The following is a 12,800-nucleotide window of genomic DNA, read 5'->3' as shown; positions in this document are numbered from 1 at the left end:
AGGACCCCAGGATTATGACCTCAGCTGAAGGCAGATGCTCAACTAATGAGCCACCAATTGGTGTCCCAAAGAGTCAAGCATTTAAATTTTCTTTTTTTTAAATCCAACTCTCCATCTCAGTAACAAACTAAGAAATAAGCTTTAAGAAATTAGTACTTTAGGGATCCCTGGGTGGCGCAGTGGTTTGGCGCCTTCCTTTGGCCCAGGGAGAGATCCTGGAGACCAGGGATCGAATCCCACGTCGGGCTCCCGGTGCATGGAGCCTGCTTCTCCCTCTGCCTGTGTCTCTGCCTCTCTTTCTCTCTCTGTGTGACTATCATAAAAAAAAGAAAAAGAAATTAGTATTTTAAAACAGTCCCTGGAACAAATTTCTCAATGTTCCAGTTTTGCTTTAAGTTCTAGACTTCTTTATCCTTATCAAGAAAAAAATGGACTATTATGAAATCCTCTTAAGTAACGCCTGGAGAAAAACCAGCAGCTAGCTCTTTCCTTCTCAATCCATAAGAGTGGAAAGGAGAAAAAAAATGACCAAGGCCCACAGATTCCACTTTTGTTCGGTAGTCAAATGCACCCTCTAGTACCATACATGGCAGGCTCCAGTGTTGACTCCTGATCAGTGACATATCAAGAGAGAGAGGCCATGGAAACAATCTGCCCTGTCTTGAGGAGCATTTTATCACTGATATTGTTTGAAATTGTTAGTATACAGTGACAATAAAAAGTAGAACAAATTTTAGTTGGATTTTATTTTTTTATCATGTTGTCTGATCTTTAATTAAGTATAAAGACTTCCTCCAATCATGTTACCTAGGGGCCATTTTACCCACTGCTGTGTTTGACTGCCAGTCTCTTGTTTCTCTCCTCAGCAATGGTGAAGTGGATACCTCTTCCACTGGGAAGAGATATCCATGGTTTGTTTCCTTTACCAATAAAAAAAAAAGGTGGAGAGCCAGGTGGCAAAGCTGTTGCCATTGTATCTTTCATGTGAACTACATCAAAAGAACAAGAGTATCTCTCTTTGATCACACCAGTTCTTCCCAGGTTAGCACTTCTAGTCACCATCCACAGATTACCATATTTGATGAAATCAGTAATCTTCCCAGTCTCCAAATCAATCTGAATGGTGTCATTCACCTTGATGAGGGGATCTGGATAGTGGGTGGAGTGAGCATTCTGTTTCACCAAGTGAGGGATTCCTTTTGTCCCCACAAAGATCTTTCTCACTTTCTATAACTTATACTTGGCCTCTTTAGGTGTAAGCCAATTAACAGCAAAGAGACCCTGGGTGTCATAGATCAGATGGAAATTCTCCCCAGGCTTGTCAGTGCTGATAACATTCATAAAACTAGCAAGGTAGGTTATATCAGTTTGGACCTTGCCATCACTCTTGATGAAACACTGAATACAGATCTTCTTTATTTCATCTCCTGTTAGGGCATACTTATGTCTATTTCTCAGGAAAATGATGAGAAGGAGACCTTCTCTTAGCTTCTGGGGGCAAGTAGATGGATGACAGACAAACATAACTAGTCAGTTTAATCAGTGTCCGATGGAGCTGCTACATGCTTTAGATGCTCCTTGGGACCATGAGCTATGGCTACACTAGGCACTAAAAGATTACTGGTTTTGGTTTTTTTTTTTTTTTTTTTTTTTTTTTAATTCTCCAAAGAAAACTTGTCCTTAATGGCCTGTATCACTCTTAAAGACCCATACATATCTTGGTAGCCTCACAAACTGGTCACATGGACATGCTAGTGACAGAATTTTGGGACTTTGTCTTATCTACAGGTCAAATATTTACTTTCATCTGGCAAATCTGTGCTCCTATGAAAATTTAGCAGCATTCTTCTGTTATAGTAGGATTTCACTTTTCTCAGATTATATTGCAGAATAGCTTCTTTCTTTTTTTAATTGGCTGTCGATTTAGTCTCAAATACCCTATGAAATATTTTAATTTGTTATGTCTATTCAATACTTTTAGTTGTTTTGTTGTGTAGATTTGAATTATCCTAATACTCTTTAGGGCATAATTGGCACAAACTATGCCAGCAAAAGTTAGGATACGTTGTTTTGAGTCAGTGCCAATTAAATTTAAAGGAATGGATTTTCCAACTTTAAGAAAAAAGGCTCACATCAGGCTAAAGGTGAGATAAAAACAAAACTAAACTAAAACCTTTGAAGCCCTAACATTTATCCTGAGGCTATGTAAGAACACCCATGTTCGATAGCTTTAGAAAAAAAATAACTTAATATCCACATTCAAACAGAATATATGCTGCGATTCAGAAAAGATGGGATTTTATTCAAGCCAATTGCTTTCCATGAGGAAAAAAAGATTAGAAGAAAAACTAATGAAGGAAAATATATAACAGTAATGCAATTTATAATGAAAAGGTCAGGGGTGAGAATGCTCTCTTATTTTCCATTAAATACCAGATACCAAACTGACTGCCATTGAGATCAAATATCTCATAATTTTCCTCTGCCTTTGCTACCACTATACCTCTATACCATTGCCTCTCTACCATTTCAGTCACCATAGCAGGTCCCAATCTAATGGTGCTAAACACAAAGAAAAGTTCATTTAAACACTAATGGAAGTACATACTGATTGATATCGAGTAAAGGAGACATTGAATAAAGGAGAATAACTCAACTTCATGTTGCATTCTTTGAGGATGGAATAGATAAGTACAATAAGTACAATGAGTACATGTTACACAACATGGCACAATGAATGAATGATCTAAAGTTTGTGATAAGCCATCATTATCTTCCAAATTTCAAGCTTTCTCTCCCCTCTCTTTCTACTACTCTCTGTTAGGAATTCTCAGTCCTGTTAATCATAGCACATCTATAAAGTATAGAAATTTCTATGAGTTTTTTTTTTTTTTTAATCCCAGGACTTTCTTTGGGATTCTACTCAAAGGGGCCATACATCCAAACACTGTAGGTCTAAAAGAGAAATAAATGAATGAGCATTGCTGAATTAAATATTTTTTTCTTTTAATTTTGAGAGTTTATCACAGACGTAATTCGTGGCACTTGGAAGGATTTGGGTCAATTTTATCTTGGAATTTAATATAATATTTTCAAATGTCTTGTGGCTTATGCATAATGCTGAGCTACATTTATCAAAGTAGTGAAATAGTGTTACTGAGGCTATATCAAAATAAGTACAGCAGAAACTGATCAGCAGTGATGGGGAGAATAAAAAGTGGAATCAAATAGAGCTGATACTGAGTGCTAGTCTTGTAGATTATAACCGTGTGGTGGAATGTTGTTACAAATTGAAATTCTCCAAATCTTTATTTTAGAATCTGTATAAAGTGAAGTTGTCACGTCTTATGGGATTCTACTGAAGACTTAACTTATTAAGGCACAAAAGTGCTTCTTACAAGTTTCTAAAGGCTCTACAAAGGTCTAGCATATTTTTAGTCATGGGATTTAAATTGTATGATGGTCTTGAAAAAAATCAGCATCAAAATATTCTAGATGTAAACTTCATAAGCAAACATTGCCATGTGATTTTCGCATTTACTTACTTGCTTTTGTATATGAGCTTGTCTGTAACAAGTAAAAGTAAAATTAATTTATGGTTCAGAGTTCAAGATTTCACTGTGGTTTAAATTGAGGGAAAAATGTGAAAGAAGTAGGGGATTTAAGTTGTCCTAAAGGGTAAACTAGTATGGATATACTGAACTAAAACAGAACAAAACAAACTGAACAAACAAACAAACAAAAACAGGCCACCCAAACTGGATATTTCAAGTAGAATATTATCTGACTATGGTCCCTTACTTACTAACTTATAACTGTTCTTTAGAACTGGTATTAATTTAAAATCATCATATTTGGTGAATGCATTATTGAATTAATTGATCCCATAAAATATGAGGAATTGATAAAAAAACTAATTTTAAAGGATATATAATCATAGAAATAATAGAAACATCTCAAAGGGGAATATATTATGTTCTGAATAGCAGTGATCAAGGAAAGAAGGAAAATTCAAAAGATGCATTTTACAGCCAAACCCAACATCAACATTACAATTTCAATAAATCAATAGTACACATCACATAAATGTAGTGGTGCTAACTCAAATTTTATTGAGAATGTGATTTTGTTTTTAATTAATGCATTTGTTTGGCTTTGCATGTGGTTAAGATCCTTAAGCCTAAGGAATTTTTTATCTATTTTGTATCTATGTATATTTCACTGTGTAAAAATTTAACTTAAATATTGTCAAGATTGGGATCCCTGGGTGGCACAGCAGTTTGGCGCCTGCCTTCGACCCAGGGCGCGATCCTGGAGACCCGGAATCGAATCCCACTTCGGGCTCCTGGTGCATGGCGCTTGCTTCTCCCTCTGCCTATGTCTCTGCCTCTCTCTCTCTCTCTCTCTGTGTGTGACTATCATAAATAAATAAAAATTTAAAAAAAAATTAAAAAAATATTGTCAAGATTCTGGTATACAGAAAAATCACTTTCTAAACCAATAATTGAAGCAACTACTTAAACCCATAATCTATTTCTAACGCATTAAAAACTATGTAATGTAAGGATTTTAATTGTGCATGTCTGTTAGTTTTTGCTTAGATTGGTAAGATTGATCTCTCTTTCAATAATGTTTTTCTCATCCTCCATTTCTGTGGTATATAGACCATTTTTATGTCAAGGATTCCAAACCCACAAGATAGAAAAATCTACAATCAAGTATAGCAAGCAAGAAAAAGAAGCTTTTTTTTTTTTTTTAGGAATAAAAAATAAATTTTATAAATAATAAAAAATTATAAATAAATTTATAACAACTTACCTTTTAAATAATTCAAAAGAGAAACAAAAGGATGTTGCATAACAACAATATTTTTATTGCATATTCTGCTTGTAAGAAGACAAAGCAACAGGGCTTCTTTGGCAATTTTAGTGTGAAATCACACATAATTGAGGAAAGGTACATTGACAGAAAGAAATGAAGATTCTAAGGGAGGAAAAAAGAAAGGTGTTGGAAACAGAGAGAACAGAGAGCAGAGGATGTGCCAAAATTTGCTAGATAAGAAGGAATAGAGGGATAAAAAAGAAGGAATTAGAGGACAGAGAGGCACATGGGCGAGGTGAAGCTAGGAGGGAAGCCAGGTCACACAGGGAGGAAGAGATCATTCATTCTTCATTCATTCATTCATTCAGACAGTCAGTCACATAGCTAATGAAACAAACACTCCTTTACCAAGAATATAATTGAGTTCTGGTTATGTGCCAGGCTCTGAGTTAGAATCTGAGTATGTTGTAGCAAATAAAATGAACACTTTAGTCATGGCTTAATAAAAGAGATAGTCAATCAAATGAACAAAGTTAAATACATCATTAATTCTACTCATTATATAAAAAGGGGACATTAATTTTCCTGTAACTCCTGCTTATTTAAGACACTATTGTGCCATGGGGCAAGAGAAGAATATATAGAAATTATGACTGCATAGTTTGTCTAAGGTTATCCAGCAAGCACACAAATGGAGCAGTTTATTATTCTTCACAGTCACATCTCTTTTTTTTTTTTTTTTTTTTAGCTTGTGTTCAGTTTGGGACAGAAACAGATCAGTTAATAATTTAGTTGGAGGTACACTGTATGTCACATGATGATATTCCCTTGAATTGTCTTTTGAATCATTCATTAATTGCAAATTGCAAATTGCAAAGAGCATAGAATGACCATTTTTATTTTAAAATGTCAAAACCCAGGAATCCCTGGGTGGCTCAGCAGTTTGGCGCCTGCCTTTGGCCCAGGGCGTGATCCTGGAGTCCCGGGATCGAGTCCCGCGTTGGACTCCAAGCATGGAGTTGCTTCTCCCTCCTCCTGTGTCTCTGCCTCTCTCTCTCTCTATCATGAATAAATAAATAATAAATCTTAAAATAAAATAAAATAAAATAAAATGCCAAAACCCATAATTGAACTGGAATTTTATTTTTGTCTTTGAGACTGCTAATTCAGGCCAACATTTCTAAAAATATTATTAGGGATTAGTAATAATTTAGTTTTGTGGTCATTTTTAAATTCAAATTAAATAAAGCATTATGATCTAGCTCGATATTTGTGGAAATGTTATCTAATAAAAAACTTAGGATGAACAATGCATATGTAGAGTTTACCCTTGTACAACATAGGGGCAAGGAACATGGCTCCTCCATGCAGTCAGAAATCTGCATATAACTTCTTACTCTCCAAAATCTATTAATAGCTTCTGTTGACCAGAAGCTTTACCAATAACACAAACAGTCAATTAACACATACTTTGTATGTTGTATGTATTATATACTATGTTCTTATAATAAAGTAAGCTAGAGGAAAGAAAATATTATTAGGAGAATTCATAAGGAAGAAAAAATATATTTACAGAACTGTTTTATATTTACAGGAATAAATCTGCACATAAGTAGACTCATGCCATTCAAACTGGTGTTGGTCAAGGGTCAACTGTATTTAATGCTACAGAACTATAAACTTGAAATAATTAAAATAATAAATTTAATATTATTTAATTTTGTCACAATAAAAAAAGAAATCCTAAGAATGTGTGAAAAAAAAATAAGAGAGGAGTTTCTCCACTGTTTCTTGATCTCAGCTTTCTTACCTAACCCCTTAGAGCCATGGACCTCAACCTCTTTTGTCCATGGGACAAATTTGAGAAACTGATCAAATGATGGTTTCTTTGTGTACATAAGGAAACATGCACAATGGTTTTGAATAATTTTGTAGGTTTCATAGACAGCCTTTAGTCTATCTTTGAGCCTTAGAAAGGATTTGACCTCCAGAATAGTCTTGGAGTCATTTTTAAATCATTGACTCATTAAAGAAAGATTTCTTGTAAAAAATAAATAATCAAAGAAACTCTAATGAATGAACAACTTTTTTTCCTTCTCGTCCAGTTCAGTCTGTTGAGAAATTGGAACGAGGCAAATAAAATAGAGGCATGGAGAGGTACTGTGGGAGAAGAGAAAGGAGTAGCTAAGTCAGGACAGGAAGTGCATAGATACTAAGACATGAGCTGGACATAAAGAATGGAAAAGAGCTTTACAGATTGAGAAGAAAGGAAGAACATTTTAGATAGAAGAATCACTGCAGGCAAGGTCTTGAGAGGGTCTGTGGGTAGGCAAAAAGAATAGAGATCCCATTATGAAAAAAAACATGTAGAGATCAGGACAGTGGGTAAAGAAGAAGCTGGGAGATTAGGCTTTAACAATTTGTATGTATCAGGCTGTGGTGTACAGGACTGATGGGGGAGGGGGAAGGCACAAAATAGGACTGAAATGGACAAGCTGAACAAGGAAGGTTATTGTCCTTGGCATGGAATTGAATCTCTTCCAAATGAGCTCACTGCTGGCAATAGAAATAATATATTTGATTTGCTACTGAGCACAACTTCAGGAAAACCACAATGGAAAATGTGAGTGTGATCACTTAGTTCCTCCATGGAATAAGAGCCTGTCACCGGGTTTGCTACCTCTCTGGCTTTGTGACAGTATGAAGACACAAGAACACGTCAGGTTCCATTGATGACCTACCTAATAATCTACAAGCGATATCCATTTGAAATCATATAACTGGAGCCAGAAAACAGCTATTTGATAGTTTTTTAAAAAGTATTTTAGGTTTGCAAATCTGGAAAGGCTAAGAATTTAAACAGCATAATTATCTTTTAAATGCTTCAATTTTGATATAATGTATGCTGTCGAGGTAAAATTTTTATGGTCCTTAATATAACTATACTCTCCCTCAACCTCATTCCCATCTTAGGATGTCCTCTATTGAGAGTAAAATTTTGAATAGCAAAACCTTAATGACTCACTCATGTTCATGTCATTTACAGCCATTACAGCATAGGTCACTCACAGCTTCTGTTATTATCAGAACATTAAAAACCCTGCTGGGGCTTTTCATTGTTATTTGTTTGACATCCGCTTATTATTTACCATTGGGAACATCACAGATGGCCCAGTTTCCTTCTGACCCTCTTAATGAAGAGTGATCATTATTTTTATGGGTCCTCCTAGGGTACCCTATCTGTAAGTAAATAGCTAGTGGGAAGAAATAAATTATATTCCAAGTTATTACCAATTGACCACACCTCACAAAGAAACCTGTGCAGTTAAACTGGACCCCAATTTTTGAACTTCAATCTTCTGGGAAAGATGTAGATACAGATAAGGAGTTAAATAAAAGTGAAAGAACATTGTAATCATTGCATTACTTAGGAATATGTAGGATACATACAGAAAGACCTTACTCAAACTGATTTAAGCTAGGGAATGTATTAACTTCTCTAATTGAAAATTCCAGAGGAATGCACAACTTTGACACAACTTTTTTTAAAGGTTATATATTTATTTATTTGAGAGCAAGAGAGATGGAGAGAGTGGGGAAAAGGGGCAAAGGAAGAAGGAGACAGAGAATCTCAAACAAAGTCTCTGCTGAGCATGGAGCCAGACATGGAGCTCCATCTCAGGACCTTAAGATTGTGACCTGAGCCAAAATCAAGGGTCAGATGTTCAACCAACTGAGCCACCCAGGTGCCCCAACACAACTTCTTTTAGAGTTCAATTAATGTCATTAAATTTAGTTTCTCTCCACCAATTGATTCTGTTTCTTTAGGTTACCTTTTTTCAGGTAAAAAACACATGCGATTTCAAGATTGCCACTCAACTTTTGGTATTAACATCCTCATCTAATAGGAAACTGTATTTGCCCTGATATTCCCTGCCAAAATCCAAGTATATCTCTTTGCATGGGATTGCATCTTTTGCTCGGCCTTGAATACAGAGCGACATTCTGATAGTGTGAAAACTGTTTTACTCTGGCTCACACAGTTCATATGTGCCAAAAGAATAGAAAATGGAAAAGAAACCAGTTAGTTAAAGCAACAAATTACCACAACAATGATAAGGCAATAATAAGATAGAGTTAAAAAATAACCTAGATATGATTGATATCAGTAGTGGATAGTTTAGTCACCAAAATAAATTAAAGCTAATGCCGTTAAAATTATAAAACTATATATATATATATTTTTTAAAACAGTAAATCTTATAAAGGTATATATTTTTCACTACTATTTTCATGTTTTCAGGCTCAAGACAATTCTTAAAGCATGATGTTCTCAAAAGTATCTTTCTTTCCTAAAATATAGCACCATCAACATTCTACTTTCCATTGTTGCTTTTGTAAAGCAAACATTTAAAGATACTTGGAAAATAGTCTGATGTCACAATTGCTTTTTTTTTAAACAGTTTTTCCTTCAATTTTATATGCTTGTATCAACAGTAATTTTTTTAGACATTCATAGCATATTATAACAGGTTATCTTCTTTCCCTAAAGCACACCCAAAATACATCTTCTTAGATTTCCATTTTTGCTTCCTTTAGAGGGGCTTACAGTCAAAACAAGATGGTATAGACTCATTTCTCCCTATTCTTTCCTGTTCCTCTGCACAAAGTACAACTATAAACCCTGGTAATAACATAAGAGACAACCAACAGAGCAACTGACAGATAGAAAGAAGAGAGTGGGTTAGAGAAGCCAAGATCTGAAGAACAACACAGAGGTAGTTTGGCTGCACCCCCACAACAACACAGACATAGAGACCACCCAGATCCCATGCCTTCAGATCTCCAGCCTAACGACAGAAGGCAGTCCAGGGAGGTTGATTTCTTTCTTGAGTCAGAATCCCTCTGACAGCATCAGAGCTAAGGGGGTCAATTGGGAACCCCATAGTGACAAGCAGCCAGCAGGGGAAGCATTCTTCTTTCCTGCCAAAAAGAAGACAACCCTCTTAGCAGCCTCTTTGTCTACGTGGGCCTGATATCTCTTTTTCCTGCCCAGAGACTCTGGCTGGCTTGGGGTAGAAAGAAGAGAGATTTTTAGTGGAATCCCACAAAATCCTCCTCTAATCTCCCAATCCAGGGACACCCTACTGCCACCTGAGGCAGCATGATCAAGGGAAAGGCGAGTGCAAGTTGCAACAGATAAACCAAGTCAACCAAGACAATTGCAAAGACTCTGAGAAGTCCACTGACAGCCTACAAAGTCAACTAAATCTTGGGGCCTAAACTTAAATAAGGTGCCCACTGGTGAAAAGAATAAACAATGAAGTAGGGGTAGCTGGGTTAAGCCTCTGACTCTTGGTTTAGCTGGGGTAGGGATCTCAGAGTTGTGTGATCAGGCCTGCAAGGACTCTGCTCAACTAGGAGTCTGCTTCTCCCTCCATCTCCCTCTGCTCATGCTCATATTCTAGTTCTCTCTCTCTCTCTCTTTCATATCTATCTATCTATCTATCTATCCATCTATCTATGATGGATATATATATATATATATATATCCCAGAATCTCCTAATTGTGGGGACATAAAACTTCTCTGAATTTCTCAGTATTCCTATAAAAAGGTCATAGTTTCCAAAGACTCTTTATATACCATGTGAATTAGATCTGCAGCCTTCTATCTACTTGATTGTTCTAATGTGAAATAAGAGTAAAATTTCTCCTCTCTAAGAGAACCAAATGATTCTACTCCTGCTAAGTTTCCCAGTAAGCTACAAATGAGCCCTGAGCACACGGAGTTATTTTCCTCAATATTTACATTTCAAGGAAGAATTCTTTGGACCTGGACCTTGAAAAGCGTTCTTCCTTATAGTGTAGGGCTATCTGGCACCCATCAAACATGTTATTTACATCACAAATGTCTGGAATAAAGATACATTTTCAGGAATACAGAGATATCGACCTCTTTCCCCTTTTTAGAAGCAGATAAAAATTTTTCTTCTCCCTCACCTATGACAAGTCAAGTCACTCACAAAGCAAAAAAAATCCTGTGTGCTATCATTTTGTTGCCCTAGGAGTAAGATAAAGTCCCTTAGGGGGACTAACCACTTCTTATTTACTATAAAGTATTTAATAGGAAATCTTCCTCTAATTCAAGAATATCTTATATATAAATTCAGTGTAAAATTATTAAAGATAAATATTAAAAATGTAGTATTACACAATAGACAAAATGCCCAGGATTCTGTTGAAAATCACCCACCATACTAAGAACTAAGAAAATAATGGCTTACATAAGAGAAGCCAACTGATGCCAACACTGAAATGAATCATCTCACAAGGATCTTAAAGCACCTATCACAAAAATGCTTCTGTGATCAATTACAGATTCTTTTGAAGCAGATTTTAAAAAAAGAAAAGAAAATCCCAGCAAAGAACTAAGATTTGTAAAACAATCGAATACATATTGTAGAGCTTAAATTAGAATTAAATTGATATTATATAACTGAAAAATAGAATAAAAGATACTTTTGAAAACCCACTAGACAGACTCAACAGTAGATATGACAAAGGATAGAATCAATAAGCTTAAAGTCCAAGCAATACAATTTACCTAGTATGAACAAAAGAGATAAAAAACATAGCTGAAAAATATTGAACACAGTCTCAGGGACCTATAGAAAAATAAAAAAAAGATCCCACACAGGCATATTCAGAGTCCTACAGGAGAGGAGAAAGAGAGTAGAGCTGAAGGAGCATTTAAATAAATTATGGCTGAAAATCTGCCAATGTTGGCAAAATATGCAAACCTACAGATCCAAGAAACAGAGTGGATCCCTAACAGTTAAAAAAAAAAGATATCATAATTAAATTTTGGAAAATTACAGGCAAAAGAATCTAAATGGAAATGAGGTTTCCACACTTTGTCCCAACTGGAAAAATATCATTAGTAGATTTCTATAAATCAAATATGTATTTTGTATTATCCACTGTAGCATCCACTCAGAAACTATACAGAGATCCATCCAAAAACATTGTAAATAAAGTGAAAACTTAAAAAAAATAATAAAGCGAAAACTTAAACATACTTTTGAAGCAGCCTGATCAAATTTTTTTTTCTTAATTTTGACATTCCCTCCCCCCCCTTTTTTTTTTTTTAGAAAAAACACACTTTATTGGAGAGAAAGCACTACATATGAGCCATGGATGAAGGCAGGCAGCCTTGTGGGCATCCTACATGTCACTTCAAAAATTGACACAGCAGGTTCTGCTAAGAAAGAGCAACTGGAACATGGGTTCATCCGGGCAACTTTCCCAACCTCATCCCTCCGAGAGGTGGGGACACTCCCAAACATTTCCTTGAAGGCAACTGTGGTCTGCTGGAAACAGAGCTCCTCAGGGGTGCCTCCTTGTTTTATGAATAAAGAACACTTTCTTTAGATTTTTGAAGTGATTTGTTAATTTCATTCTACGTTCTCTCCAAGCCACCAGACTAGTTTCTGTGCAGAACGCCTTGATATGGGCACTGGAGAGATTATCTTTAGCCATGATCAAGTTGTCCCAGGTTACATCATCAACCAGCATCATTCTGCTGTTGTGGATCTGAAAAATGCACTTTTTCAATTTTACATCAAAAATTCGAGGGAAATCAAATCTACCCATCAATGTGGCCTTCTCTGATGAGGTCTAGATCTTAAGTTTCTATTCGGTTTGTGGCCATGATAACTTTCATGTCATGACAAGTATACTCTGAAGGAGATTACCTTCACGTATTTCACTCATCCCCCTACCTACCTCCCCTCTGGTAACCACCAGTTTGTTCTCTATATTTAAGAATCTGTTTTTTTGTGTGTCTCTGTTTTATTTTGATCATTTGTTTTGTTTCTTAAATTCCACATATGAGTGAAATCATATGGCATTTGTTTATCTCTGATTTATTTCAGTTAGCATTATATTCTCTTAGAGCTCTTAGATCCATCTAAGCTGC

The 12,800-nt window shown here is 35.7% G+C and overlaps 1 pseudogene; it reads right to left on the bottom strand.

Annotated features, from left to right (window-relative positions):
• Positions 1-819: 819 nt before the first annotated feature.
• LOC100685106 lies at positions 820-12,475 on the bottom strand (annotated as a pseudogene).
• Positions 12,476-12,800: the final 325 nt, after the last annotated feature.

Source organism: Canis lupus, chromosome 31 (genome assembly GCF_011100685.1).
Source record: "Canis lupus familiaris isolate Mischka breed German Shepherd chromosome 31, alternate assembly UU_Cfam_GSD_1.0, whole genome shotgun sequence".
Lineage (NCBI taxonomy): Eukaryota > Metazoa > Chordata > Mammalia > Carnivora > Canidae > Canis > Canis lupus.
Note: the sequence above shows the minus strand (reverse complement) of the source record. Positions and strands in the feature narration are given on the sequence as shown.